Genomic DNA, 9205 nt, shown 5'->3' with positions numbered 1-9205 from the left:
GTTAGTGTCTTGGCGTGCACTTTTGTGAATTGCCGTCAACTGAAGTAGCTCTGAGCTTTGTTTGCAAAAATAGGGCACTGCTAAAATTACATGTAAATAATACATAGTATTGCAAAATGGAGAGGAAAACTGCACCAAAACGGAGGAAGAGAGGTGATGTTAGTGCTCGAAGCGAAAGGAATAACTCCAGAAGACACTATTGTGCTTCCAGCTACACAGACTCCCAAGCATCAGGTAGATTTTAATTGTCATTTTAACATTTGTTATAAGGCCTGGAATCAACTTACGTGATGTGCTGTATTTTAATGCGTTTAATTTATTGCTGAAACGAATTTCGTATCGATAAAAATCATCGTTCTGATTATCATTTTGTAGTAACTACTTGCATGGAATCGTTTACTTATCTAACAGAAAAGGATTATTTTACGGAAACAGAACACAAGTTTTTGTGAAAGGACCCCCTTTTATGTCTTGCGATCGTGATTTTGCTCACATTGAGAAACGAAAGGGTATAATTATGTATGAAGTTACGAAAGATTTAGTTAGTCTCATTACTGAATCTACACTCACAACACCATTCACAGGGACTGTTGGCAAGAAAGAGATTTTCTCGACTTTAAGTCAGATTCTGGAAAAATACCAATTTCGCCAGTGAACATATTCGAAAACCACAAAGGATCAGACTGACTGCTGAACGGCTAGGTGTACTACAAGTTCGGTCAACTCTCAATGCAACTGAAGAGTTCAAGGAACATTACATCAGTACGACGAATGTGAAGCCTTCTGATCTTCAACAGGTTCAGCTGGAAACAGTACACTGTGAACCTAGGTTGTCTGAAGAAAACAAAAGGGATTTAGTTAAAATTATTCCATTTGAAAAAGAGGGGAATAGCTGGTTTTACGAGAACCTTGTGAAACGAGTGAAACTGGGTATGACGGCACTTGTATCGTTATTTATGTTGAAACCAAAGCATACAGAACATTTCATTTTCTTTAAATTTTGTGTCATTTTCTTCTTAAACCCGCTGGCGTAGAATAAAAACACTTATGACATAAAACCAGTAGTTTTTGTGCTTGTGTCATGTTCCCCAACTTTTTTAGTGCTTTTTTATAACCGCTAAACAGATTTTGTTGACTACCTCAAAGTCAGATTTTTGGTGTTTGCTCCAGTATTTACTTACATATAACATTTGGAACTGATGAAAAAGTCTTATTCATCGCTGGGACTACCAGTACAGAGGCCGCAGAGATTAGAATCAACAACAACAACAGCTTTAACTGGGATAGCTGCTGTAATCTTCGTGTTTCATGGAAGTGGAGTGTCGGCGTTGAGAAACTACAGAGAAATGCGACTAGTTGTTTACGATCAAACGAGAGCCACTACCGTCGCAGACATCAACACGATCTCTGGCAGCATGTCGTTCCGATGGTCTGCTGTAACTTTCACGCAGTCGACATCCGTCATTGCCGGCCGGAGTGGCCGAGCGGTTCTAGGCGCTTCAGTCTGGAACCGCGCGACCACTACGGTCGCAGGTTCGAATCCTGCCTCGGACATGGATGTGTGTGATGTCCTTAGGTTAGTCAGTTTAACGTAGTTCTAAGTTCTAGGGGACTGATGACCCATGTCCCATAGTGCTCAGAGCCATTTGAACCATTAGAACAGCTGTCATTGTGCCTTCGGTTGCTACCATTGGTCCCACGGAACCCCAGGTGAAAATCCCCCACAGCACAGTATTCCCCAGAAGCCAGGATCTATGGCGCAGTGCATGTTTCGAGTAGCGGTTTGCGTGGAAGGCAGAAGGCTTTTCCTGACCGGACCATCGATATAGCACACCAAGAAACGTGATTCATCCGAAGACGCGACACATTTTCATTGATACACCGTCCAAAGTCGACGAGCCGGTGTCCACTGCAATTACACTTGACGAAGTCGTGGGTCAACATGGGAACACGTAAGTGTCGTCTGCTCTGGAGCCCATAGTTCAACAACGTTCGCTGAATAGTGTGCTCCGAGACACTCGCGCCTGTACCAGCACTGTACCCTCGCCTCAGATCAGTCAAGGATCGCCACCTACCCTGCTTTACATTATATGATGCCAAGCACCTTGTGGCTTAATCCTCGTTTCACCGGCCTACGAACACTTTCCACACCACTTTTCATACATGTTAATGATAGTAGCACGCGAACAGTCGACTAGCTTCTCTGTTTCCGAGAAGCTCATTCCCAGGGGCCATGCCATAACAGTCTGCCCTTGTCAATGTCACTTACGTCACTGGATTCCCCGTTTGCAGCCGGTATCGTCGCCAGAATTCGTCTCTGCGCCACTTACACACTTTCCTTATCGTATTATGTGCCAGAAACCCTACAGGCGACATTCAATCGCTCGGTGGATCAGTGGCCACAATGATGTGGCTCACCAGTGTATATTGATTGACAAAAGTAGCGGCTCCAACACACTAGCTTCTGTCACGTCGGACGCTATCTTCGTTTCAGATTATGCCTAGCCATTAAGTACGATATAGATTTAACCTTTATAGAATGTTTGTCTTAGCACTGCAATTTTTAAACTGTCTCGAATGAAAATACAGCTCGAAGTTCCACTATATTACGTTTCTTTTAAACTTTGACCATGGTTTCTACTATAATAATATAGCCTTCTTCAGAAGTCCAAAAAATGATCAAAATAACCTCTAGAACAGTGATACAATCTACACATAAACTTCAAAATTACGAAAGTGATAAAAAATTACTTACATACACACTACAATAAAATAACTTCAACAGACATAAGCCTGTTACGAACATAAGGCAGACAGGTAGGTCTATACCCATAAGACATAAAGAACATATGCCGCCGAGGATGGGTATGAATAAGAATGGGTCAACGTTTGCTGAACACATCATCGAAGAAGGACATACACCCGAAACTGTTAACGACACCGAACTATTGTGTACATAAGCAAAGGGTATGTGATTCGACTTATTGGAGGAGGTGCAGATATACAAGCACAAAAAGTTTGATAATAGGAATTTACTGTATGATCAGGGTTATTTGAAAAGTTCCATCTTCCTTGAAGGTTTTCAGCCCGTATTGGGCGTAGCAGGTAGGCACTAGTAGTTACTCGATTGTGCCATATGATTGTATGATTATTTTCAGATGAACTAATGTTTTAGTACAATGCTCTAGTAGCAATTTGTCATAAAGAGTCATGAGCTGTCTTTATGTTAATAGCGGCTTGTGTTGAGACAGATATGTTAATGGGCTGTTTGTGATATCGTACCATGTTACCGCACTCATGCACTAGGATGCTAATCATAGAGCTGTAATGTCAATCATTGGTGATGTGGTGGTGGAATCAGCCCTATAAGCTATTAGAGCGTGTAATATAAGCTGAAGTTATGATTGTCTTGTTTACGAATCATGCATCAAATTGTGATACGACAAACTTTGTTGTATGAAATTGTTAATGTTCTACCACTCTAATGATCGTATGCAACAATATTTCATCTATTCTGGTAAACCTTCCGGGATGTAAGGTCGTGGTCCTTGAAACTCTTCAGCTCCTAACGTTTCGTCCAGAGCTGCGCTGGACATCTTCAGAGGGGTGTTTCTCCTCCGGTGAGTCTTGCCGACTGACGGGTCGGACCCGTCAGTCGGCAAGACTCACCGGAGGAGAAACACCCCTCTGAAGATGTCCAGCGCAGCTCTGGACGAAACGTTAGGAGCTGAAGAGTTTCATGGACCACGACCTTACATCCCGGAAGGTTTACCAAAATATGTGTCATCCGGTCGTGAAAGCCTTCATAATATTTTATCTGTTGGACATTCGTATTAATAAGTATATGGTCCTTAATTTGCACATGTAGGCTTGTTATTGATTCATTGTCGTACATATTGACTAGTTGCTGACAAACGGTGCGATGTAGCTCACTGTGGTGAGCGCCACCTATGGTGCGCGGGGTGCAGCACATTTGACGACCGTACGTCTAGTATAACAGAGGTAGTGGCGGAGGACGTACGGCGCAATATGTACGCTACTGGCTATTAAAATTGCTACACCAAGAAGAAATGCGGATGATAAACGGGTATTCATTGGACAAATATATTATACTAGAACTGATATGTGATTACATTTTCACGCAATTTGAGTGCATAGATCCTGAGAAATCAGTACCCACAACAGCCACCTCTGGCCGTAATAACGGTCTTGATACGCCTGGGCATTGAGTCAAACAGAGCTTGGATGGCGTGTACAGGTACAGCTGCCCACGCAGCTTCAACACGATACCACAGTTCATCAAGAGTAGTGACTGGCGTATTGTGACGAGCCAGTTGCTCGGCCACCATTGACCAGACGTTTTCAATTGGTGAGAAATCTGGAGGATGTGCTGGCCAGGGCAGCAGTCGAACATTTTCTGTATCCAGAATGGCCTATACAGGACCCGCAACATTCGGTCGTGCATTATCCTGCTGAAATGTAGGGTTTCGCAGGGATCGAATGAAGGGTAGAGCCACGGGTCGTAACACATCTGAAATGTAACGTCCACTGTTCAAAGTGCCGTCAAAGCGAACAAGAGGTGACCGAGACGTGTAACCAATGGCACCCCATACCATCACGCCGGGTGATACGCCAGTATGGCGATGACGAATACACGCTTCCAATGTACGTTCGCCGCGATGTCGCCAAACATCATGATGGTGTAAACAGAACCTGGATTCATCCGAAAAAATGACGTTTAGCCATGCGTGCACGCAGGTTCGTCGTTGAGTACACCATCGCAGGCGCTCCTGTGTGTCATGTAGCGTCAAGGGTAACCGCAGCCATAGTCTCCGAGCTGATAGTCCATGCTGCTGCAAACGTCGTCGAACTGTTCGTGCAGATGGTTGTTGTCTTGCAAACGTCCCCATCTGTTGACTCAGGGATCGAGACGTGGCTGCACGATCCGTTACAGCCATGCGGATAAGATGCCTGTCATCTCGACTGCTAGTGATACGAGGCCGCTGGGATCCAGCACGGCGTTCCGTATTACCCTCCTGAACCCACCGATTCCATATTCTGCTAACAGTCACTGGATCTCGACCAACGCGAGCAGCAATGTCGCGATACAATATACCGCAATCGCGATGGGCTACAATCCGACCTTTATCAAAGTCGTATGGAAACTTTCCTCATGTCAGCACGTTGTAGGTGTCGCCACCGGCGCCAACCTTGTGTGAATGCTCTGAAAAGCTAATCATTTGCGTATCACAGCATTTTCTTCCTGTCGGTTAAATTTCGCATCTGTAGCACGTCATCTTCGTGGTGTAGCAATTTTAATGGCCAATAGTGTAACTTTAGTTATGTTCGTAACAGGCTCATGTCTGTTAAAGTTATTTTATTGATCTTGACGCAGCCGCTGGGCTAAGACATTTTTCATTTATTAGTGTGTATGTAATTAATATGGTATCACTTACGTAATTTTGAACTTTATGTGTAGATTGTATCACTGGCTCTAGATGTTATTTTGATCATTTTTTTAGGACTTCTGAAAAAGGCTATATTATTATAGCAGTAACCATGGTCAGGGTTTAAAATAAACATAATTTAGTGCTACTGTGGGTTGTTTTTCATTCGAGACAATTTGTAACGGTTACTGTTGTCGCTGTCGTGTTAAAAATAATGGTATTTTTTAACTTATGAAGAAGATTTCGTAACAGCTATTTCAAGAGAGTTGTCTCGATAACGAGTGCATTTATATGCTCCCATTAGCTCTTAAAGATCAGGTTGCGCTGCCACGCTCACAGCATACACTGCCAGAAGATGAGGCGGCGGTGGCGGCTGTACTCCAGGCAAGCTGTACCCGGCGGCGGGTTTCGCAACGCAGGCTGCCGACACCTGCACGGCGCGATGAGCTGCTTTGCCGTCCTTGCGGCGAGGTCGCGCGCGGCGCTTCGGCGCAAACAGACGCAACGCAGCCACAACGGGCCGTCCGGTGGCGCAACGCAGCGGCGGCTGCGGGAGGCGAGCCGATAGCGTCAGTAGCACTGTAGCAGATCCGTCGCTGCCTCTTCACAAGACGTCACCGTACAACAGCGCTTGGCCAACGATAAACGCACGTATGTATGACGTCAGAAATGTAGTCCCATGGTCTACGATAAACACAGGTTTAAGCGCTCGGATGTGTGGCGTCAGCAGGGCAGTGTTCGTGGCCAACGATAAATACTTATCAATGCTCTTCGGTCAGATTTTTAATAGTGTAGGGAAGCTTTTACCAAAGATCTTTGGTAAAAGTTAGAGCGAGGCTTGGTGGTGAAAGCTATATGGGCGAAGAGGCAACAAGCCAAGTACTTCCATTCCAGACCACTAGAGGCGCTAGAGGTCAAACGAAGCTGGAATTGACCAATGAGAGCTGTCTAAACTCCAATGGTGGTTGTTTTGATATATTATATCGTCTTGCTTTGCACTGAAGTCTGTGGTCCTCGGTTACAGTCGTCTTTGTATTTGTTTCATATTTACATACTACTCATCTTCATTATAAACAGATTTTTTACTTTAAATTCATAAAGTTCACTGTGGAATTGAAGAGATTTCCTGCTGAAAAATTTCCTCAATTGATTGCAAATATTTTTCATTAAATAATCTCGTAGCCTATAAATGAAATGTATTCTTCTCTATTGTGAATTAAGCAGTGTGGTTTCCGTTTGTTTATTTAAATAACTTTAATATATCTGTAGTAGTTTTATTTAATGAAGACTTTTATGGGTTTTTTTTCAGAATATTCAACACAACAGATTGACGTTGAAATAACCCTGCAAGTTCCCCGACTGTTCATCTGGCTATTACGTGGGTTCAACGGAGGAAATTTGCAACAAGCATCTCTACAGGTTTTGAAAACATCAAGAGTTGCTTCTAAAGTGGAAGAGTGTTTGTAAACTGTCACCAAATGTGAACTGTGCTTCTTATTTTGTTTGTGAAGATCATTTTTTCGAAGAAGATTTTGTGAATAAATGTAGGCATAGGATAAACAGGGGTGTGTTTCCAAAACATGTGACAGGTGTTCCTTGTGAAAAACGGTTTAAAGCTTTATAACAGTTAAAAGAAAATTTTTTTGTGTGTTTGAGAAATAAATAAAAAGTAAGTTTTGTTTTCATTTCACTGTTTTTATTCACCTTTCCTGCTTTTGGTACATTGTATTGATGTTTTCTTTTTTGTGTTGAAGCATTTACAGTAGTAAGATGTAGGAACCTTTTTAAGGAATTAATGGTCAGTAGTGCAAGTTTGCTGAGCAGTTACTCAGAACTTACAACTCCTGAAACTTGTAACAAATTTTAGAATTCTTCATTAATTAATACTGTGATAAATATTTCTTAATTGAACCTCTTTAACTGCTACTTATACTCTTAATAATAGGCTTTTTTCCTCCATTAATCCAGCAGCTTGTATGAGGAAAAATTATGACATTATTCAGGAATATTTGTAGTCTAGTTTAGCTGCTACAATGTTACTTTTCTTTTGCTTCAATTATTTACACTAGAAGCTTGTTTCGACTTACTCTCAGTTTCAAGTGTTGCATCTATGCTGGAGCTTTTACATGTTGATAGGTAACAATATAAGCATGTCAATTTAAAAGTCTATTTTTGGCATTTGCGCCTGACAGTCGCTGCTCCTATCATGTTTTCTTGTCTGCCAGACGCAAACGTCAAAAATACACTGAAAATATTACTGAATAGGTTTCTCTCTGCTGTAGTACAGTGTGCTATAGCTGAGTTTCCATTATTTAATTATGATGCCAGCCAAAATAATTACATAGCACACCAGAAAAATAAGGTAATAGAATTAAAAGAAAAATAAAACCTGCAACGTAAGTAAATTGGGGGGGGGGAGACGCAACCCGCAATGTTTTCATATTTTAGTTCATTTCCATACCACTTTAGGCGCTGCTGTTGATCTGTGTTTCCCACTTTTAACACGGGAGTTGCGTTTCCCTTTTTTCTTGTTCTGTGGAGCGAGGGCCGTTGTTTTCATGTCGCCTCGCTTGCCTTAGCGCATTTAAGATATAAAATGATGCAGTATATTTGGTGCGTCGCTACCACCACAGCGATCATTGCGAAGTGTGAAGAATACGAAATTCTCCATAACACAAAGCACGCTGACTTCAAAAACCGTAATTAGCGGATGGAAATAGCTGCAGCAATCCGCTACGTTCGAAGTTCCTCCACAGCGGATGATGTTAAGCTTAAATATAAAAAGAGAATATGAGGAAGGAGATGGAAATGTGAAAATCTAAGTGCGTTCAAAGTGCATACAAGTGAAATAAAGGCATTTATTTGTGCTCTAAATTCCTCCATGTTTCTGGAATAATACGTAAAATGGCACACTGAGGGATTCGAGTACTGTATTACAACCTAGAATAGCTTTCGCTTGTTGTTAAAAATCTTAACCTAACCATGAGAGGATCTTTAGCAGAAACGGCATTCATGATTTACATAATTACACACTGCACCAGTTATGTATTAGTCTGTCCGATTGCAATACATCACACAAATACAACTGCAAGGCAAGAGAGCAGAACAATACCACGAAAATAACTATATAAATATTTCCTCTTTATAACGAGAATACATTCCCAAAAGGCGTTATATTAAGCGTGAAAAAATATGTAAGTAGTGCAGTGTTTCATTATTTAAATCCTTAATGATACAGCCGCAATCTGTCCAAAAATATCGATTACGGTGAATGGAATTAAGAAATGATATTTCTTAAATGAGTGTCGAATATGCAAATACGAAGGATCACTTTCATTAGCGCTAATTGAAATCATTTTCGTTAATCTTCATGTCCTCGCACTGTAGGTCACGAAGTGAATTCTGGTGATCACTTTGAGCTTTTCTTCTCGCTATGCAAGGTTTCACCCAAAATCGTTTCCATTTCTCTCTTTTCAAGCAGTGCGCTCGCCACCAACATATGTTACTGTACAGGCGTTTAACTTTGCCGCCGAGCGGTCTAGGCGCTGCAGTCAGGGACTGTGTGGCTGGTCCCGGCGGAAGTTCGAGTCCTCCCTCGGGCATGGGTGGGTGTGTTTGTCCTTACAATAATTTAGGTTAAGTAGTGTGTAAGCTTAGGGACTGACGACCTTATCAGTTAAGTCCCATAAGATTTCACACACACACAACTTTCGGCTTCCAGTCCCAAACAACTATAGCGAAAAATTTTACGATCGTGT

General features: G+C 42.1%; 1 long non-coding RNA gene across 1 annotated transcript; it reads left to right on the top strand.

The window, feature by feature from the left end:
- Positions 1 to 5975: 5975 nt before the first annotated feature.
- On the top strand, positions 5976 to 7132 carry LOC124797839. Its single transcript, XR_007016886.1, has 2 exons — positions 5976 to 6098; positions 6757 to 7132. It is a non-coding gene; the product is annotated as an uncharacterized LOC124797839 (long non-coding RNA).
- Positions 7133 to 9205: the final 2073 nt, after the last annotated feature.

Source organism: Schistocerca piceifrons, chromosome 5 (genome assembly GCF_021461385.2).
Source record: "Schistocerca piceifrons isolate TAMUIC-IGC-003096 chromosome 5, iqSchPice1.1, whole genome shotgun sequence".
Taxonomy (NCBI): domain Eukaryota; kingdom Metazoa; phylum Arthropoda; class Insecta; order Orthoptera; family Acrididae; genus Schistocerca; species Schistocerca piceifrons.
The sequence above is the reverse complement of the archived record's forward strand: the minus strand, read 5'-3'. Positions and strand labels throughout refer to the sequence as shown.